This window comes from Chrysoperla carnea, chromosome 1 (assembly GCF_905475395.1).
Source record: "Chrysoperla carnea chromosome 1, inChrCarn1.1, whole genome shotgun sequence".
Classification (NCBI taxonomy): Eukaryota; Metazoa; Arthropoda; class Insecta; order Neuroptera; family Chrysopidae; genus Chrysoperla; species Chrysoperla carnea.
The window spans coordinates 125,452,188-125,469,477 of record NC_058337.1 but is presented as its reverse complement, the minus strand read 5'-3'; the positions used below and the strand labels follow the sequence as shown (position 1 = coordinate 125,469,477).

At 31.2% G+C, this 17,290-nt stretch overlaps 1 protein-coding gene across 3 annotated transcripts in view; it reads left to right on the top strand.

Moving 5' to 3' along the window:
* The window catches only part of LOC123305166 (protein roadkill), a 281,683-nt gene that overhangs the window by 62,137 nt on the left and 202,256 nt on the right, over positions 1-17,290 (top strand). The window lies entirely within an intron of this gene.

Genomic DNA, 17,290 nt, shown 5'->3' with positions numbered 1-17,290 from the left:
CAAAGTCCCCTGGGGGGGGGGTGTTCCTTTCCTTGAATTTTAAAATGACCTTATACTTTTTTATTCAGTACATTATAAGGAATCATTTTTTGAGAAAATCGGTAGACGGCCGAAGTGAATAAGGGTCAGTTTTATGTATATGTACAAAATTTTCAAAGTTCCCTGAGGGGGTGTTCCTTTCCTTGAATTTTAAAATGACCTTATACTTTTTCATCAGTACATTATTAGGAATCATTTTTTGAGAAAATCGGTGGACGGCCGAAGTGAATAAGGGTCAGTTTTATGTATATGTAAAAAATTTTCAATGTGCCCTGAGGGGGTGTTCCTTTCCTTGAATTCTAAAATGACCTTATACTTTTTCATCAGTAAATTATTAGGAATCATTTTTTGAGAAAATCGGTGGACGGCCGAAGTGAATAAGGGTCAGTTTTATGTATATGTAAAAAATTTTCAAAGTGCCCTGAGGGGGTGTTCCTTTCCTTGAATTTTAAAATGACCTTATACTTTTTCATCAGTACATTATTAGGAATCATTTTTTGAGAAAATCGGTGGACGGCCGAAGTGAATAAGGGTCAGTTTTATGTATATGTACAAAATTTTCAAAGTCCCCTGAGGGGGTGTTCCTTTCCTTGAATTTTAAAATGACCTTATACTTTTTCATCAGTACATTATTAGGAATCATTTTTTGAGAAAATCGGTGGACGGCCGAAGTGAATAAGGGTCAGTTTTATGTATATGTAAAAAATTTTCAATGTGCCCCGAGGGGGTGTTCCTTTCCTTGAATTTTAAAATGACCTTATACTTTTTCATCAGTAAATTATTAGGAATCATTTTTTGAGAAAATCGGTGGACGGCCGAAGTGAATAAGGGTCAGTTTTATGTATATGTAAAAAATTTTCAATGTGCCCTGAGGGGGTGTTCCTTTCCTTGAATTCTAAAATGACCTATACTTTTTTATTCAGTACATTATAAGGAATCATTTTTTGAGAAAATCGGTGGACGGCCGAAGTGAATAAGGGTCAGTTTTATGTATATGTAAAAAATTTTCAAAGTGCCCTGAGGGGGTGATCCTTTCCTTGAATTTTAAAATGACCTTATACTTTTTCATCAGTACATTATTAGGAATCATTTTTTGAGAAAATCGGTGGACGGCCGAAGTGAATAAGGGTCAGTTTTATGTATATGTACAAAATTTTCAAAGTCCCCTGGGGGGGTGTTCCTTTCCTTGAATTTTAAAATGACCTTATACTTTTTCATCAGTACATTATAAGGAATCATTTTTTGAGAAAATCGGTGGACGGCCGAAGTGAATAAGGGTCAGTTATGTATATGTACAAAATTTTCAAAGTCCCCTGGGGGGGGGGTGTTCCTTTCCTTGAATTCTAAAATGACCTTATACTTTTTCATCAGTACATTATTAGGAATCATTTTTTGAGAAAATCGGTGGACGGCCGAAGTGAATAAGGGTCAGTTTTATGTATATGTACAAAATTTTCAAAGTCCCCTGGGGGGGTGTTCCTTTCCTTGAATTCTAAAATGACCTTATACTTTTTTATTCAGTACATTATAAGGAATCATTTTTTGAAAAAATCGGTGGACGGCCGAAGTGAATAAGTTACATGTCCCCTGAGGGGGTGTTCCTTTCCTTGAATTCTAAAATGACCTTATACTTTTTTATTCAGTACATTATAAAGAATCATTTTTTAGCCAAAAAAGTGGACGGCGGCCTACTTTTTTTTTTATAATTTTCAGTTAATAACTAGTTGAAACTTCAGTTACATAATTGTTGGGTACCCTCAAATGTCGTTTTAACCAATGATTACAGTAAAACCTAAAAAATTTTTTTAAATAAAAAATATACAAACTTTTATTATACTAAAAAGTAGAAAATAATTTTGAGTCACTCATATATGACTATTTGTCAATGCTAGCCCTGCTCAATTAAAGTCACTAAAAAAATTTAAAGAAAAATTTCAATTTTTATGTTTATATTCTCCCAACGGCCCAATTGCATTTGTAATTTTCTGATCCCTAAACTAACATTACCTATGCAAACAATCATGTCGATTCCCTATGAAAAATTAAAACAAATCTATCCCACGGGAACGATACATTTTATCGGGGTAAAAATAGTCTATGTGCTATTCCAGACTATAATTAATCTATCTCTGTGCCAAATTTCATCCAGATTCGTTCCACCGTGAGTGAATAACAAACATCCATCCATCCAAACTCACGATTATTTACAATATATATCAGATGTATTCCCGATAATGTATATATGAATTTTAAAAATATAAATATGTTGGTAAAAAATTTTAATTTATATTCTTTTGTTGCAGGTATGTACTTTTGAAAAATTCGACGGCTGAGTGATAGGTAACTTTAAATTTTATGAGTAAATTGATTCAAAAAATGGACGGATGTAAATTGGATTTCGCAATATTTTTTTCTGCAGAAAATGTAGGCGAATTTTGAAAGACTCTGTTAGTTGATAATAATTCTGGTACGAATTGGCATTATCAATGAAATTGTCGAATTTCAAAGCTCGTTCTTTGGCAAGCCTTGTAACTTAATCAAGTGAAGAAGCTTAAACAAATATTTGAATGTTTAAATTTCTACTTAAATAACTAAAAACGCGATACAAGCGGAGATGAATGCAGCATGTCAAGATTTATCTCGAATATTTAATGGAAAGGAGTATAGCTGTCGACTCTTATGGCATCACTACCAATTATAAATGTCGAATCTAATTTTCAAAACAAGTTTATAACACACTTATGCGGCATGCCAAAAATTTAATAGGTTCACATAATCAATTTTATTCTTTTAATTGATTGATATGTTAATTAATAGATATTAATAATTATATTATTAGAGTGTGATTGATAATAATTATAGTTAATTTGTTAAGTCTATTAATATATGAAATATGTTAGCATATGTGTTATTTATGCGAAACAAGTAGTTTTATAATCAATAAATTAACTACTGCATTAAAAAAGGTATTTAAAGAAACAAAATGCACTCACTAACCGACATAAAATATTAGATATTTTTGTGTGATAAGATTCCGTACCAAAAAATTGACGCGGATACTTTAATTCCACTCTTCGATGCATTTATCTTTTGACACAATTGACTTGAGAAGAAAAAGCAAGAAGAAAATATGCGGGATAATTTTTTTTAAAACTTTGTAACGCTTAAAAATTTGGTTGCTACGATCAAATTTCGGTATAGGTTCATAAATTCAGTCCATTTTCGATAATCTGGGTTCAAGACGTAAAAACATAGGTCAATTAGGTCTTGGGCCCGTAAGACCTATCTTGTAAATCGTTAGAGATATAACAAATGTTTTATTGTAAAAAATGTTCCTTGAAAAAAAATAAACAACTTTTGTTTGAAACATTTTTTCGTAACATCACTCTTTACCAGCGAGTGCGCAAATTATATAGTATGTATTATATGGGAATATCAGTCATGTGTAGATACCGTGAAAAAACAAACGATTCCGTAATCAACACTGTCTACACATGGTTTTTCAACAATTAACGCAGTCAATTGTTTGTTTTTCACTTGTTAGTATTACAATAGTATTAGCAACTTCTCTTAAGTGCCAGGCGTACTGCATTCTTACCTTTTCAATAAGAAAAGAAACACTTTTTCGTGACGTTGGCAATTACCACTAATTACTAATTACGCCATCTAATAATATTAAATATTTCAGTTTTATACTTTTTTCATAATTATGGACAAATAGATCATAAGAAATTAAAATTTTTTTATTAAAATAATCAGACAGCTAGACTTCAATCATTGTTTCAAAGAATTCCAACAATTTGATACTCGTAGTCAATGACCCTATTTCCGACTAAATCTAATAGGATAAAATGTTCTAAATTAAATAAGTTATTTTCTAGGAATAAGTTGGTTTATCAATCACCCTACAAATAAAGCAGGGTATTATAAAAAATAATAACTCTTATTTTTTAATCTCGCATACAATTATCCAGGCCACCAATTTATAAATAAGCTACATATTTTATCAACAATAATAATAATTGAAAAATAATTTCAGAATACCTTTTAACATATACATACACAATCAAACATACTTACAAGATGATTTTTTATAAAGTTTCCATTCTTATATTTTGAAAACGGAATGGAAAAACAAAATCATTAAACGCGAAAGTACGTATCAGCACATTTTTATACAGAGCCGCCTTCATTTTCAGTCAGGGATCAACTTTGTTTTGTTTTTTTTTTTTTTTTAAATGAAACTATAGAAAAATTGAATTTGCTCACTTAATTTTAAAATTATACGGCATGCCAAAAATTTAATAGGTCCATCAAATGGCCGCCTCTGACCCTTCTGCAGCAGTTAATTCTTTCGAGGTAATTTGTATATGACTTTTTGTAAGTTTCGGGGGGACTATTTCGGTAATAACTTGGCGAATATTTGCTTTTAAATGTTCCAACTTTCAGGTTTGTTGATATAGACCTGATTTTTGAGAAAAACCCACAAAAAGAAATCCAATGGCATATTCTTGGCAAAATGCACGTTAGCTGTGAATTACCCGCTTCGCCTGGGCAACTTCAATTTTAAATGCAAAGACTATTGTGTTATAACCTTCACTTCATATGCCGCCACTTACCCTCCTTTTGTTCACAATTTCGTTAAATCTCTATATCATGCATGTATTATACATAAAAACCTTCCTCCTGAATCATTCTATCTATTAGACAAAAACCGCATCAAAATCCGTTAAGTAGTTTTAAAGATCTAAGCATACACAGTTACATAGGGACAGACAGCGGAAAGTGACTTTGTTTTATACTTTGTATTGATGCTTTAATAACTTGGAAATTTTTTTTTCTATGCTTCAATATTGAAAAAAATAAGATATTTCTTTCCGTCTTAGATCGACAAGTATTTTAAGGATTCCCCGTTTTCTCTTTGAAAAAGTGGTAATCGAAATTTTTAATGTGTTTAAGCCTTTTAGAAAACGAAATGGGTTCTAAAATATACAAATTTCTTTTATTTTTATAACAAAAATAAGATTTTTAACCTTAATATTGACTTAAACTTATACTCTCTGTGCTACAAAAATGCACATTTTAGTATACATACTCTCCGTGCCATATTTGTGACAAAGAGTGTACTTATACGAATATTTTATACTCGGGCACTTCGTATGTTCCTGCATATTAACCTAATTATTTTATATTTTCTTCTTTTTTTCAAGCCACTCTTAAACCGATCCAATTAAAAATTTCGAACAAAGAAATCAATATAAAACTTTGCTCTCATAAAAAACTTTATTGTTTTTAAACTTGCAACCTAAAATCGGCCATATTTATTAATCAACGCCTCCTATGTTAGTTGCCAGTACTGTGAAGTTGAAAATCATTCTGTACATACATGCATTTATACATACATATAAAATTGTGATTAATATCTAAAATAATTACATAAAAAATAGGTTAGTAGCTCGCGTTATATTACACACATTTCAATATACTAACAAATATATAATATAATAATATAATAAATATATGCATATGTACCGAACGATCAGCCATCACCGGTGTATACTGTATAGTGTATGGTTGAGTGAGTGAATAAATAAATATCGTATACAAATAGTTAGACAAAGAGTCAATAATAATATAAATATAACATAGAGCTTGTTGGTTAAAATGTGATATGTTAACAATAAAATTATTATTGTTGCGTTTGCGAATTATATATGTATAATTAAATATACTGTATATGTGTTCTAAGCCGTCAACTATTTGATTATAAATATTTACAAGGAGATCAAAAATTCATATTACTTCCTAGTAACCGGTGGTTCATGGAGTAGTGGCCGGGATGGGCCAATCCCCTTTCGGTATCACAACGAACCTTATGGTCTAAGTGTGTCCCACCTCAGGACAGCCACTCTAACCTAACTTATCCTAGTTACCGAATGAGAGGCTATAGTGCGCTCAACGCACTTTTTCATGGTACACTTTCGGAAATAGCACTAAATCTTCTCTAAAATTAAATCTGGCCCAATTTTTTTAACGGAAATAGATACATAAGCTCTTTTGTTCAAAATGGCCGTCAAATTTAAAAGAGAAAGAATAAGTTGATGTTCGAAATATCATTTCCACATACTTCGGTCATCGTAAGTCGAATAAAACCACTTCCGCTTCGATCCGACCGGAAAGGAATGATTAATTTTCAAAAAAATCCATCATGAGTTGTGTAAGTTGATACATTAAACGAATAAAAACATTTCCTATACTCTATACGAGCCATAAACTAGCTAGGAGACAGCCATAAATTATTTTGGAGACTTTATTTTGAGAAAAACAGAACTGTGACGTTTCCGGTCCAAACTGGAATCGAGAAGGAGTTGGTTTTGTTCGACTCTTGATGGTTAAAATATGCGCGATTTATTCGATTGGCCATGGTTGAAATACCCGTGTTTCATGACGGTTCTCGGATTATTTCCAAATGTCAAAATTTATCGAAAATGAGATGTTCTGGACAAAAAATGGTTATTGATTGTCAGTGATTTCATACGACTCGCTATGGTCAAAATTATGGAAAATATATTTCGATTATTTATGATAAATTTTTTATTGTTAAAGCTAGTTTGAAGGATTCTTTGGGAAAATATCCTATTTTCATTGAAACAAATTTCTTTATATCCGAAAATAATTGAAATAATTATAGTTCCAAGAAACTTTGCGAAATAAATGCAACTATGATTCTATTTCACAGTCCATTTGTTTAAAAATAGAATCTTTTGTTACTGTTCTGTAAGAAGTTTTTTACTGTTAGCTATAGTTATGGCAGACGAGTCAATGTAGTTTAGACAATTATACAATTAGACAATTTATAATTAATGGGAGTGCAGAATTGATCACATTGTCGTCGCTTGGATAAGAACGAAGTAACCGACTCCACCCAAACCAAATTGTAATTGTAAATATCGGCGTCAGGTACATACTGGTTGGTGATGACAATACGTCTGGATAGCAATATTCAATACTGTAATATTACTTATCCTAACATAGATATTGTATTATTATCTGTCTTTATACCGTACCGGCATTGTAGTAAACGCAATATATTTCTTACCGAGTGCCTTGTTCATGCCAAGTGTGTAGGTTTTATTTGACAAAAAGTATTTGCCTTCAAACATATAGAAAATTTAAAAAGTTACATTTCCAGATAAAAAGCGAAATGACGATTGACGGTTTTATGAATATAGATTAATGTTATGCACAGTTTAATTCTATATTTTAGTTTTCTCCTATTAAGTCAAATAATTCTAAAGAAGCTATTGTTTCAATTAGATAGAGATCACTACTATCAAAAGTGATAAACGATACCATCTTCAGTGGAACTTAAAGAATTGACATCTTCAAACATACTAAACAAAAGTAAAAAACTAACTTGCAAAACTTTAACAACAACAAAAACTTTGATGAGATAAAAACTATTCAAAGGAGACAAGATAGGACAATTGTGTGAGATAAATGTGAAAACTTTTTAAACACAGGGTACGTATAATGTATATATACTGTATAGTATAAAAAGATTAATGGATTTATATGTACATAACAATTGGAATAAAAAGAGCAATGTATAACAATATAAAGTACATATAGATAAAAATAAATAATATGTAAATTACGGATAATTTATTAATTAACTGAAAATGTACTATTTTTAGTAAAACGACGGCTAAATGAGTATTTTTTATCAAAATAATTGTATTGTTTTTACCATTTGCAATAAGGTATTAATGGTTTTTGCGAATCCATCTTAGATTATTAGATGATATAAATTTATAGAGTTCATAAAAAGTGTTTCAAATAAAAAAAATCGATTTAAATAATCCATCAAAACGGTATTTGTAATATAGATACTCATGTACTAAAATTTCTGATGACATTAAAATAATGTTTTATATTTATTGCCTTTTGAGGGACAGTTAAGGCAAGGCCGCCATTTTTAGTCAATTATGTTTGGTATTCAGGGTAATATAAAAGACAATATTTTTTAAAAGGGTTCTTTTTACTGACCTTGTAAGAATAGGTGAAAAAAACAATCCCATTGCATTTTTACCTAACAGTTCACATAATATATTAATTATTTTTTCTTAAATTGCATCAACAATTAGTATGAAAACAAAATCACTGGTAAAATCATCTAAATCAACACGGGATCATTGTAACGTATATAAAGGGGATCATTTTACCCGTAACGACATATTTGAATATCCTCATAAAAACTAACCTTAAAATTTATTGTACGCGAAAACTAACACAAAAAAAAAGGAAAATTTTACGTTGAAATTTGTCTCACCATAGATCCTAAATAGTAAAATTAATATTTTTATTACTAAACACAAAATAGCTTATATACATCGCCATAAATCATTGTTGAACGATTAAATTGATCACATGGAAGCCATGTATCCATAAATAAACTACTTAATGGCTTTAATAGTTCATTTAAAACATCGAGGTATCATTTTACACTGCACGAAAAATGAAAAATTTAGTTTTCATGTATTCATGTTACTCAATCATGTTTTATTTCTCCTTTTGAGTCAACGTTGTAGGCTCTATTATTATTTTATCCCTTTGCGTTATTTGAGATTTTTTATTATTAAAATAACTTCAAATTTGGAAATCCTTAACAGCAGTTCTAGCTTAGATGTCTGATAATAATTTTTTGTATGGTGGTGGTCCGAACAAACTTTCTTACATTAATTCGAAATCCTTAACGGCAGTTCTAGCTTAGATGTCTGATAATAATTTTCACTCATGTTCATTTTCATAAATAAATTTTAAGTTTTTGTTAAAAATATGATCTGGTATTGAGTCATAAGTCGTCCGAAATTTAGTGATTCAGCCATATAAAATTGAATTAATTAGTCACGCGTAATAAGTTGTGAATAATTTATCGTAGCCGTAAAACTTAAATAGAACAAAATAATAGTACTCGCGACCTGGCCTCAAACAGTCATTCTTTTCGGAATGGTATTAATCATCATATGATTTTAAACCGTGAAATATACTCTATTAAAAGGTTATATTTTATATACAATGTAATAAGCATATGATTATAATAAACTAGCCAAGTGCGAGTTCGACTTCGCCGACCAGGGATCCGCATTCTTTTTAAGAACGTCATATTTTTAAATGGTATATTTACAATATTTTTAATGGTATATTTATAAGATTAAACGTAGAAATGTTATGGAGTTTCGTCACCGAAACTATCGGAGATCCGAAATAAAAACTGGAGCCGAATCTGATATAAAAGTTTCTTATAATTTCGAATAACAGCGGTTAAAAAATAAAAACCTGTACATACCTTTAGTCAATATACGTATAACTACACCTTTCTGTTAGCCAATCGAAATTGATATCAGAAGAAAGATAATTAGATTACGAAAATAATGGGATATGCTTGCTTGCAATAAACCATTATGAAAAAAAATTGATTAAAATTAGTTTCTCGGTAGACAAGCTAGTCGTGTTTATCAATCATTAAAATTTCATAAAAAATATGACTCATCTGGTTATCAAATGGGTGAAGATCGATCTTATATCGTCTCCTGTGCTATTAAATTTTATTATCTAAGGGTTGTGGACTGATATCAATCGAAAGAATGGCAATGTCACGAACCTTATAAGAAATAGCTACATATTAATCTGAATTTTTTATAATCGGTGTTCGAAGCTTACTTTATAAATGTCTTCATGGACAAAATTATAATAACTGTTTTGGAGTTATTCAGCATTTGCCACTCTGATAAAATAATATTTTTCATTCTCATTTCAATATAGATAATTAATCACACCCACATTATTAACAACAAGCAACACTTCATTGACATCAGCACCACCACGAAAAGGCTAATAAATCACCAAACAAAAAAACATTAAAAACATCTATGGCTGCTAATCCAGGACCCTATACGCAACAAACCAATAACTTCAAAGCAAAGGCAAATAGGCCAGCAAAAACTTCAGACCAAAAATACAAGGAGCGCAGGGCAGCTTATAGACTTCTTGATCGACTCAAGTCCATTTCTGATGAAAATCTCACTGATGAACAGAGAGCCTCGAAAGAATGGGCGAAGGGTATTGTCGAGAAACGGGAAAGGGAAAAGCTAAGCTCCCGCTCCCAAGAAGTCGAAAATTGGCCCCGCGCCACGTCAAGGGAGTCAACTATCGAGTCGGCCGTTCACTGAGGTGTTCAAGGATCACCTATTCTGGGCGGTAGTAGACCGTAGTAACCCCGACGGATCCATCTCTCCGGCTAATGGGAAGATGGTTGAAACCGCTTTATTGAGAGTATACAAGGATGTAGAGACGCTGGCTGGTACCAGGGTCACATTAAACTTGTGGCCTGTGGGGATCAAAGATCAGCAGATCTTTATAAAGCGGCCATAGGAAAGGTGGGTGAGGTATGGAAGGGTTGTAGACTGGAAGCTATCTCAAGGGACTCGATCCCGAGCAGACCAAGGTCGGGGGCCCGAATCCCAGCCGAACCTTCTGAACCGAATGAAATACTTGAGCTAATTCAAATAAGCAATCCAATGTTACCCACCCAAGATTGGAGGGTAGTTAAAGTTGGCGAAGCTATTGGAGGCTTTAGGCGGGCTATAATCATTTTAAATCAGGCATCCATTACTCCCCTTAAAGAATCCCGAGGGGAAATCTATTACGGCTTCGGGTCAATTTCTCTTAACATCTATGACCAGGATGCTAAGGAAACAGAAAAGAAAGACAGAAAAAAAGAGATAACTGATGGCGTGACTAGCCTTTTATCTGGGGAAGAAAACCTTGATTCCGTAATCGAGGTAGCTGACCAAAAAACAGATGAAAGTAGTCAAAATTAAAGCAACTTCAGTTGCATTCCTCCGCCTCCTTCTTCGAAAAGAGGGGGGCCTAATTTTGTCCAGGAATCATAGGTTGTTTGAGACCGGTTTTATGGACTTAACATTAAAGATTATGAAACCATATATATTTGCGTGAAGGAAAGCCTAGAGCATGTATTCTTGCAAAGAAAGAATACAAGACCTTCACTTCAGAAAATTCCAGTGATCGGGAGAGTGGCAGTAAAGTTGAGAACACAGGATCTCTGGCTGCTGTCATCCTACATGGCCTACAACAATTCCCCTCCACCGGCGTACTTGCGGAAAGCAGTAGCGGAAGCGGAGAGGAGAAGAATATCAATCAATATTTCTTCCGACGCCAGAGCACGTCTTTCGACGTGAGGGTGCACGAATCTCAACTAGCGAAGTGAGTTTATATTCGAGTACATATTCAGTAGCAAACCATGTATGTAATATCAAGGGCCTCCCTATCAGTTTGGCGGGATGTTCTAGACATAACTTTTGTCAATAGACCTCGCCAATCTAATTGGGCGCCTGAAAAGTCTCATACGAACACTCTTTTACGGATCATCGATATGTAGAGTTCATAATAGACGTGCTAAAACTTGAAATAAAGTCTTACATTAACAGACAGACGTAAGACAGGTTAGGAAATATACAGCGACATTTTAAAAAAAGCCTTACCAGAAAGAGATCCAATCCCTATTGTCTCAAAGAAAACGACGGTTGTAGTGTATTTTATGTTGAACCTACATTTGAAGTAGCCTACGATCTGCGTAGGATCTATTCTGGAGTATAGAAAACCATTCGTTTAACAAGATTCACTATTTTTTCGACTACGGAGTCCTAAAAAAACTAATCTCATATATTTGGGTCCTTGCGGTATTGTACATTCTGTTGGAAAATGTTGACGCCATGTGTCATTCTCTATTAACAATGTTCATAAAAACACAATATTTTAATTGATTTTAATTAATGAGATAAAATTTTATTATGCATAAATTGAAAAAATATGTTTATTTTTTACCATACTGTAATAACATTTAATATATTGTAAAAATTTTATCTTTCATTTTTGATGGATGTTCAATTGGCCTCCTTATCTGATTTGTTGATCATCTTGAAAATTTTTAAAAATTATTTGTTGGTAATAATAAATAATAATTACAGATGAAACTGTTCTGTTCAAGCAAGTTTAAAAAATCCTCTCCAATCAACCTTAGAAATTTAAATTCATGTATGTTTATTTTGAAGCAATTTTAAAAAACCTCTAATGTTGATTTGTATTTTATGAAAGTTTTCAATTTCGAGAAGTGTCATAACATGTAAAACTCCTGTAAATTACTTTGACTAAGAACCGCTCTTGACAAGAGCCTCTTACAGCAAGAGCTTCTTGTACCTTTTAAAATTTCGCCATCTATATGTAGTCCATCAAGTTAGATGAGATTTTTTATGATTTATTGAGATTTTGGGTATAGCAAAGTCACATATGCCAATTTTGAGCTTTTTACCAGTAGAATAAAAATTTGCATATGCGCAAAACAAAACAAGGGTGATTTCGGAAAATTCATAAATTTTTTTCGCAATTTACTGGTAAACTATTAGTTCAGTAAAATAATACATTGTGGTATGCAAAAGGTCGGGTAGTTTTGATTTTTTCCTATGTTGTTAGTGTTAGGCCCATGACTTAAAATCCAAGTTTTCCACCTCGGGGTGCCAAGGCGCGCCGCGGGGCGCGGCACTTTTTAATGAAATATCGAAAATTTGACCATTCCTAAGTGAAATCTCGCGAACGGTTTATTTTACAGAAAATATTATTTTAATAAATTAAAGGGTAATAAATTTGTGACAGTTTAAGCCCAACACCAGGTTTGTAGCGTAAATAATGGCTGAAATACAAACCTTCAAAATAAACCAATTTTTCAAAGATTTGTGAAAATCGTGATTTTTTAAAAATATTTCCACAATATAATTGTTTAAATCAAACGCCGTATAAATTAATTGTGTATGTTAGTTTATTTGCTATAAAAGAATAAAAGAAAGTATTAATAAAATTATGAAAGAAAGAATGAAAAGTGTGTTTGTAGGAGTTATATATTAACATTTTTTTATCAATGAATGTCCTATTTAGTTAAAACAATACAGTACACTTTGGAAGTATTTGTTACAAATAACGATAACAGTATCTATTTAAAGTTTTCGCATTTTTGATGGGCCAGGATGGAAATGCTCAAGCTCTGCCTGATGCTCCTTGTTCTCTTCATCCAGTGGAAAATTTAACTCTCCTATATCTTCATGTTTAGAGTTATTTATTGACGCCAGCATGTCGTCTTCGTCTTCAAAGCTCCCCTCAAACGGATTTATTTCCGAAACGTTTTCGCAAGTTTCTCCTAGAGAACAGGTGCATAGAGAAGAACATATAAGACCAGCTTTACGGCAACCACATGAGTTCTTGCACGCTTTCTTACAATTGCAAGATATCATTTTAAGAAGGGATTCAGGAGCTGCATCTCTGTCCATTTTGAGGGGAGAGAGCCCAAATCTGGTAGATACCCAGCCCCATTCAAGAGGGTTTTTCTCTTGACCTAGCCACTTCTGTATCTTAAAAATGATACTTTTAAGCAATAACCATGCACGAACATTCAGATCATTTTAAACAACAAATCTGACAATAACATGACAATAGAATTAATTTGTTTTTACTAAACTACTAACACTCAGCTGATCAATTAATAATGCAGGTTTACCAACCTATATCATTGATCCCAATTATCTTAGTTAATTTATTTTGAAGATCTATAATTCAGCCATTATTTACGCTACAAACCTGGTGTTGGGCTTAAACTGTCACAAATTTATTACCCTTTAATTTATTAAAATAATATTTTCTGTAAAATAAACCGTTCGCGAGATTTCACTTAGGAATGGTCAAATTTTCGATATTCCATTAAAAAGTGGCGCGCCCCACGGCGCGCCTTGGCACCCCGAGGTGGAAAACTTGGATTTTAAGTCATGGGCTCAACACTAACAACATATCCAAAAATCAAAACTACCCGACCTTTTGCACAGCAACCCCATATTTTCATACATATTTACTGGATTATATGCATTTTAGAGAAAAAATAGGTCAGCTTAAAGTTGTCGGACGTAAAATTTCCGATCGATTTGTATGTATAAACTTGTTCTTACCCTTCATATTTCCTTAAAAATACTACGTCAATCAATGTACATTTAAATTCCACGTTTTTGTTGGTTTTTTGAATGTTCCTTAAAAACTATTTTAAAGGAAAAATACTTTGAATAACAGCATAAAATTTCCAGCCCATCTGTATATTTGGATTGTACCTAATCTTTCCCATTTTCGTATTTATCCATTTAAAAGTTGTTTTCTACATCACGGGATTTTCCTACAATACATTTTCCCACTACGACTACCCTAACAACTTTTACAGAATAATGAAATGAAATTTCTTTAAATTGGTAAATTGTCATACTAAACTTTTTTCGATTCAATAATTCTTTAGGAAATAAATTATTTCCATTTCCCCTGCTGAACATTTTAAAATAAGCGTGAATAATTGAAACAAAAGAAAATTGAATTAAAATAATAAATAACGGACTTATTTTATGCAAATTAAAAACACCAGGTGTTTTTTTTTTTCTTACACAGAAACGAAACAGCTGAAAAGACAAAATAAATAAACAACACTGTGACTACTCGATTTTTCAACCAATAACCGATAATAATAAATAAAAAATTACAACTAGTGTTGGATTGAGTAACTCTGATTCAGGATTTAATTCATTTTACTGTAATCAGCACAATATTCCATGATCTATTTTGATTTAATTTTTACTAAGTTCGACATTTTGTTTATAGCACTTACAAGACTATAAAGATAAACATACAAAATTCTAAATCTAATAAAAATCTAATGTAGTATAATTCAACTGACTACAAATTTAAGCTAAGAAAATTCGATTAACGTAATTCATTTCAAGTAAAAAGAATTTATATCAAAGTAATAATCCCTTCTCCTATCAATATATATTATAAATGTGAAAGTACTGTCTTAAAAAGAAATAGTGAAAACTATAAAAAATCACTATTTTGTAGTGACTATTCACTATTTGTTAATGAGAATTATACCACTTTTTGAAATAGTGGTTGGTATACTTCTCACTAACAAATAGTGAATAGTCACTATTTTCACTATTTCAATCTCAAGAGAGTAAGGTTGTGAGTTTGTTTGGGACGATTTCACGCAAAAACTACTGAATGGATTTGATAGAAACTCTACAATAATATTGCTAAAACATCAGACTAACACATGAGCTATAATTTATTAAGATATATTTAAAATAAATAATTAAATAAATTTAGTCTGACATTTCACTGCGCCATCTATGAGCACTATTTCGAACCACTTAATGATTTCTGTAAAATTGGTAAAAATACAAACACTGAGCCTTTAGCGAAAGATATGGTAAAATTTCTTATGCTAGAATCAGAATTACTCGAACCAACACTACATTACAGCGCATATTTCTTTTTTTATATAAATAAATATTTTTTTTCGATATCATTAAAATTATATATACTTTAATTCAAAATATATTTATGAGTTTGACCTTAAAACAAAGTTTTTTTATGATGAAACCAAGTAAAAATTTTATCGTTTTCATATTTAATTAATTTTGTACAACAAAAAAGACTTTGTGGTAATCATAAATTTGTGATACGAGACGATGATGGAGAAAGAGTACTTCGAACTAAATTTTGATAGATGCGAATAACACGTTTATATTTCATATGAGTCGTAAAATTTAGTACCTAATAAGTGTCGATTATAAATGTCTATGGATTTGATCACCAAAACGTCTTTTTACTGAAGCTTTTATATTTCTTTTCGACAGTTAACAATTTTAGTCCTGACGTCTGGTAGATAAAAATCTAATTATAATAAAGTTGTTTGAGATGCTGTATATCCCTATATATTATAAATGTGCAAGTAAAGATATTTGTTTGTTTATTTGTTTATTACGCCTTCACGCAAAAACTAATACATGGATTTGAATGCAACTTAAGAATAATATTGCTAATACATCAGAAAAACACATGAACTATAATTTATAAAGATATATTTTTTTTTTAAATTTTAAAATTTAGTTTATTTAATTCTGTAAAATTAGTAAGTGTAAAACAATTCATGGCCATCTTTTCTGAAATACTCAATGCATTATGACTTGTAACCCTTTAAAAAAAATTGAAAACTGCATATATTTTAGCTGGTATATGGTAGGGGTATAAGTTAGATCAAGAGAGGCCGAGGCTATAAAGCGATTGTTTTTACTTTTAAGAAATACATTTTTTCTATACAGACTAAATTCAAATATTTTAGCATACGAATTTTTTTTTCTTTACGATAATAGAAAAATTGATCTAGAAAATTGGGGCTAAAATGAGATACAACCTTTTATGAAGACATGACAATAGCTGTTCCGGGACTTTACCAACACGCTCTATATTTTCTATAGCGAAAAAGTAGTCAAATTAAAGATTGAATACTACATTTTGAGTTCATATTGATAAAGTATATTTTTAATAATGTATACAAGCAGACATATTTGTATCTGTAATAGCCTGGCGCCTGGTTCATCGTTTTTATCCAACCATTGCGTTCGTTGTGTTGTTGAATAAAAAAAAAGCAAATATTTAGAATGTTGAATAACCCATTTAATACGAGAGCTTTCATCTTATTTCCAAAAACATTAACATCAGTATTTTTTCTCTTCGTTTATAACGCATATGCCTATAAAAAAAAGGATAAATTATATTGTGCTTTTTTTTTTTCATTAATTACTTTTTCCATTTTCATTTGTAATTAATTAGCTTATTAACCTAATTCCATTTATATGTCGCTTTATAATTAGTTTATTTACATTTTTGCAGTTGGAAAGTTAGGTAATTGATCATCCAATTTCCACTTAGTGTTCTATGTATGCATACTAAATAGTAGTAATTTGTAGAAGGTTTTAGTCGGCCTAATATAACCAATTTTGAGAAGGCAAAAATTTTTTGTATTTTCAAATCCGACTTAAATCTTTCCACAAAATTGAACGTTAAAATTGTGCAAAATGAATTTAATAAAGTCTTACTAATTAAAATTGATTTAATTAACGATATGTGCTGATATATAACGGCTGATGCTTTCAAGTTCTTTATTAGTAAATCAGTAATCCAGTAGGCTTGTCGTCTGAAAGTACAGGGTATATTTTGCGTTAAATCCGATAGTTCTGTTTTTTTAGCAAACTTTTTATGTTGGCCCAATGAATAATCCAAGCTTGTATTCTCGAGCGCCGAGTGTCAA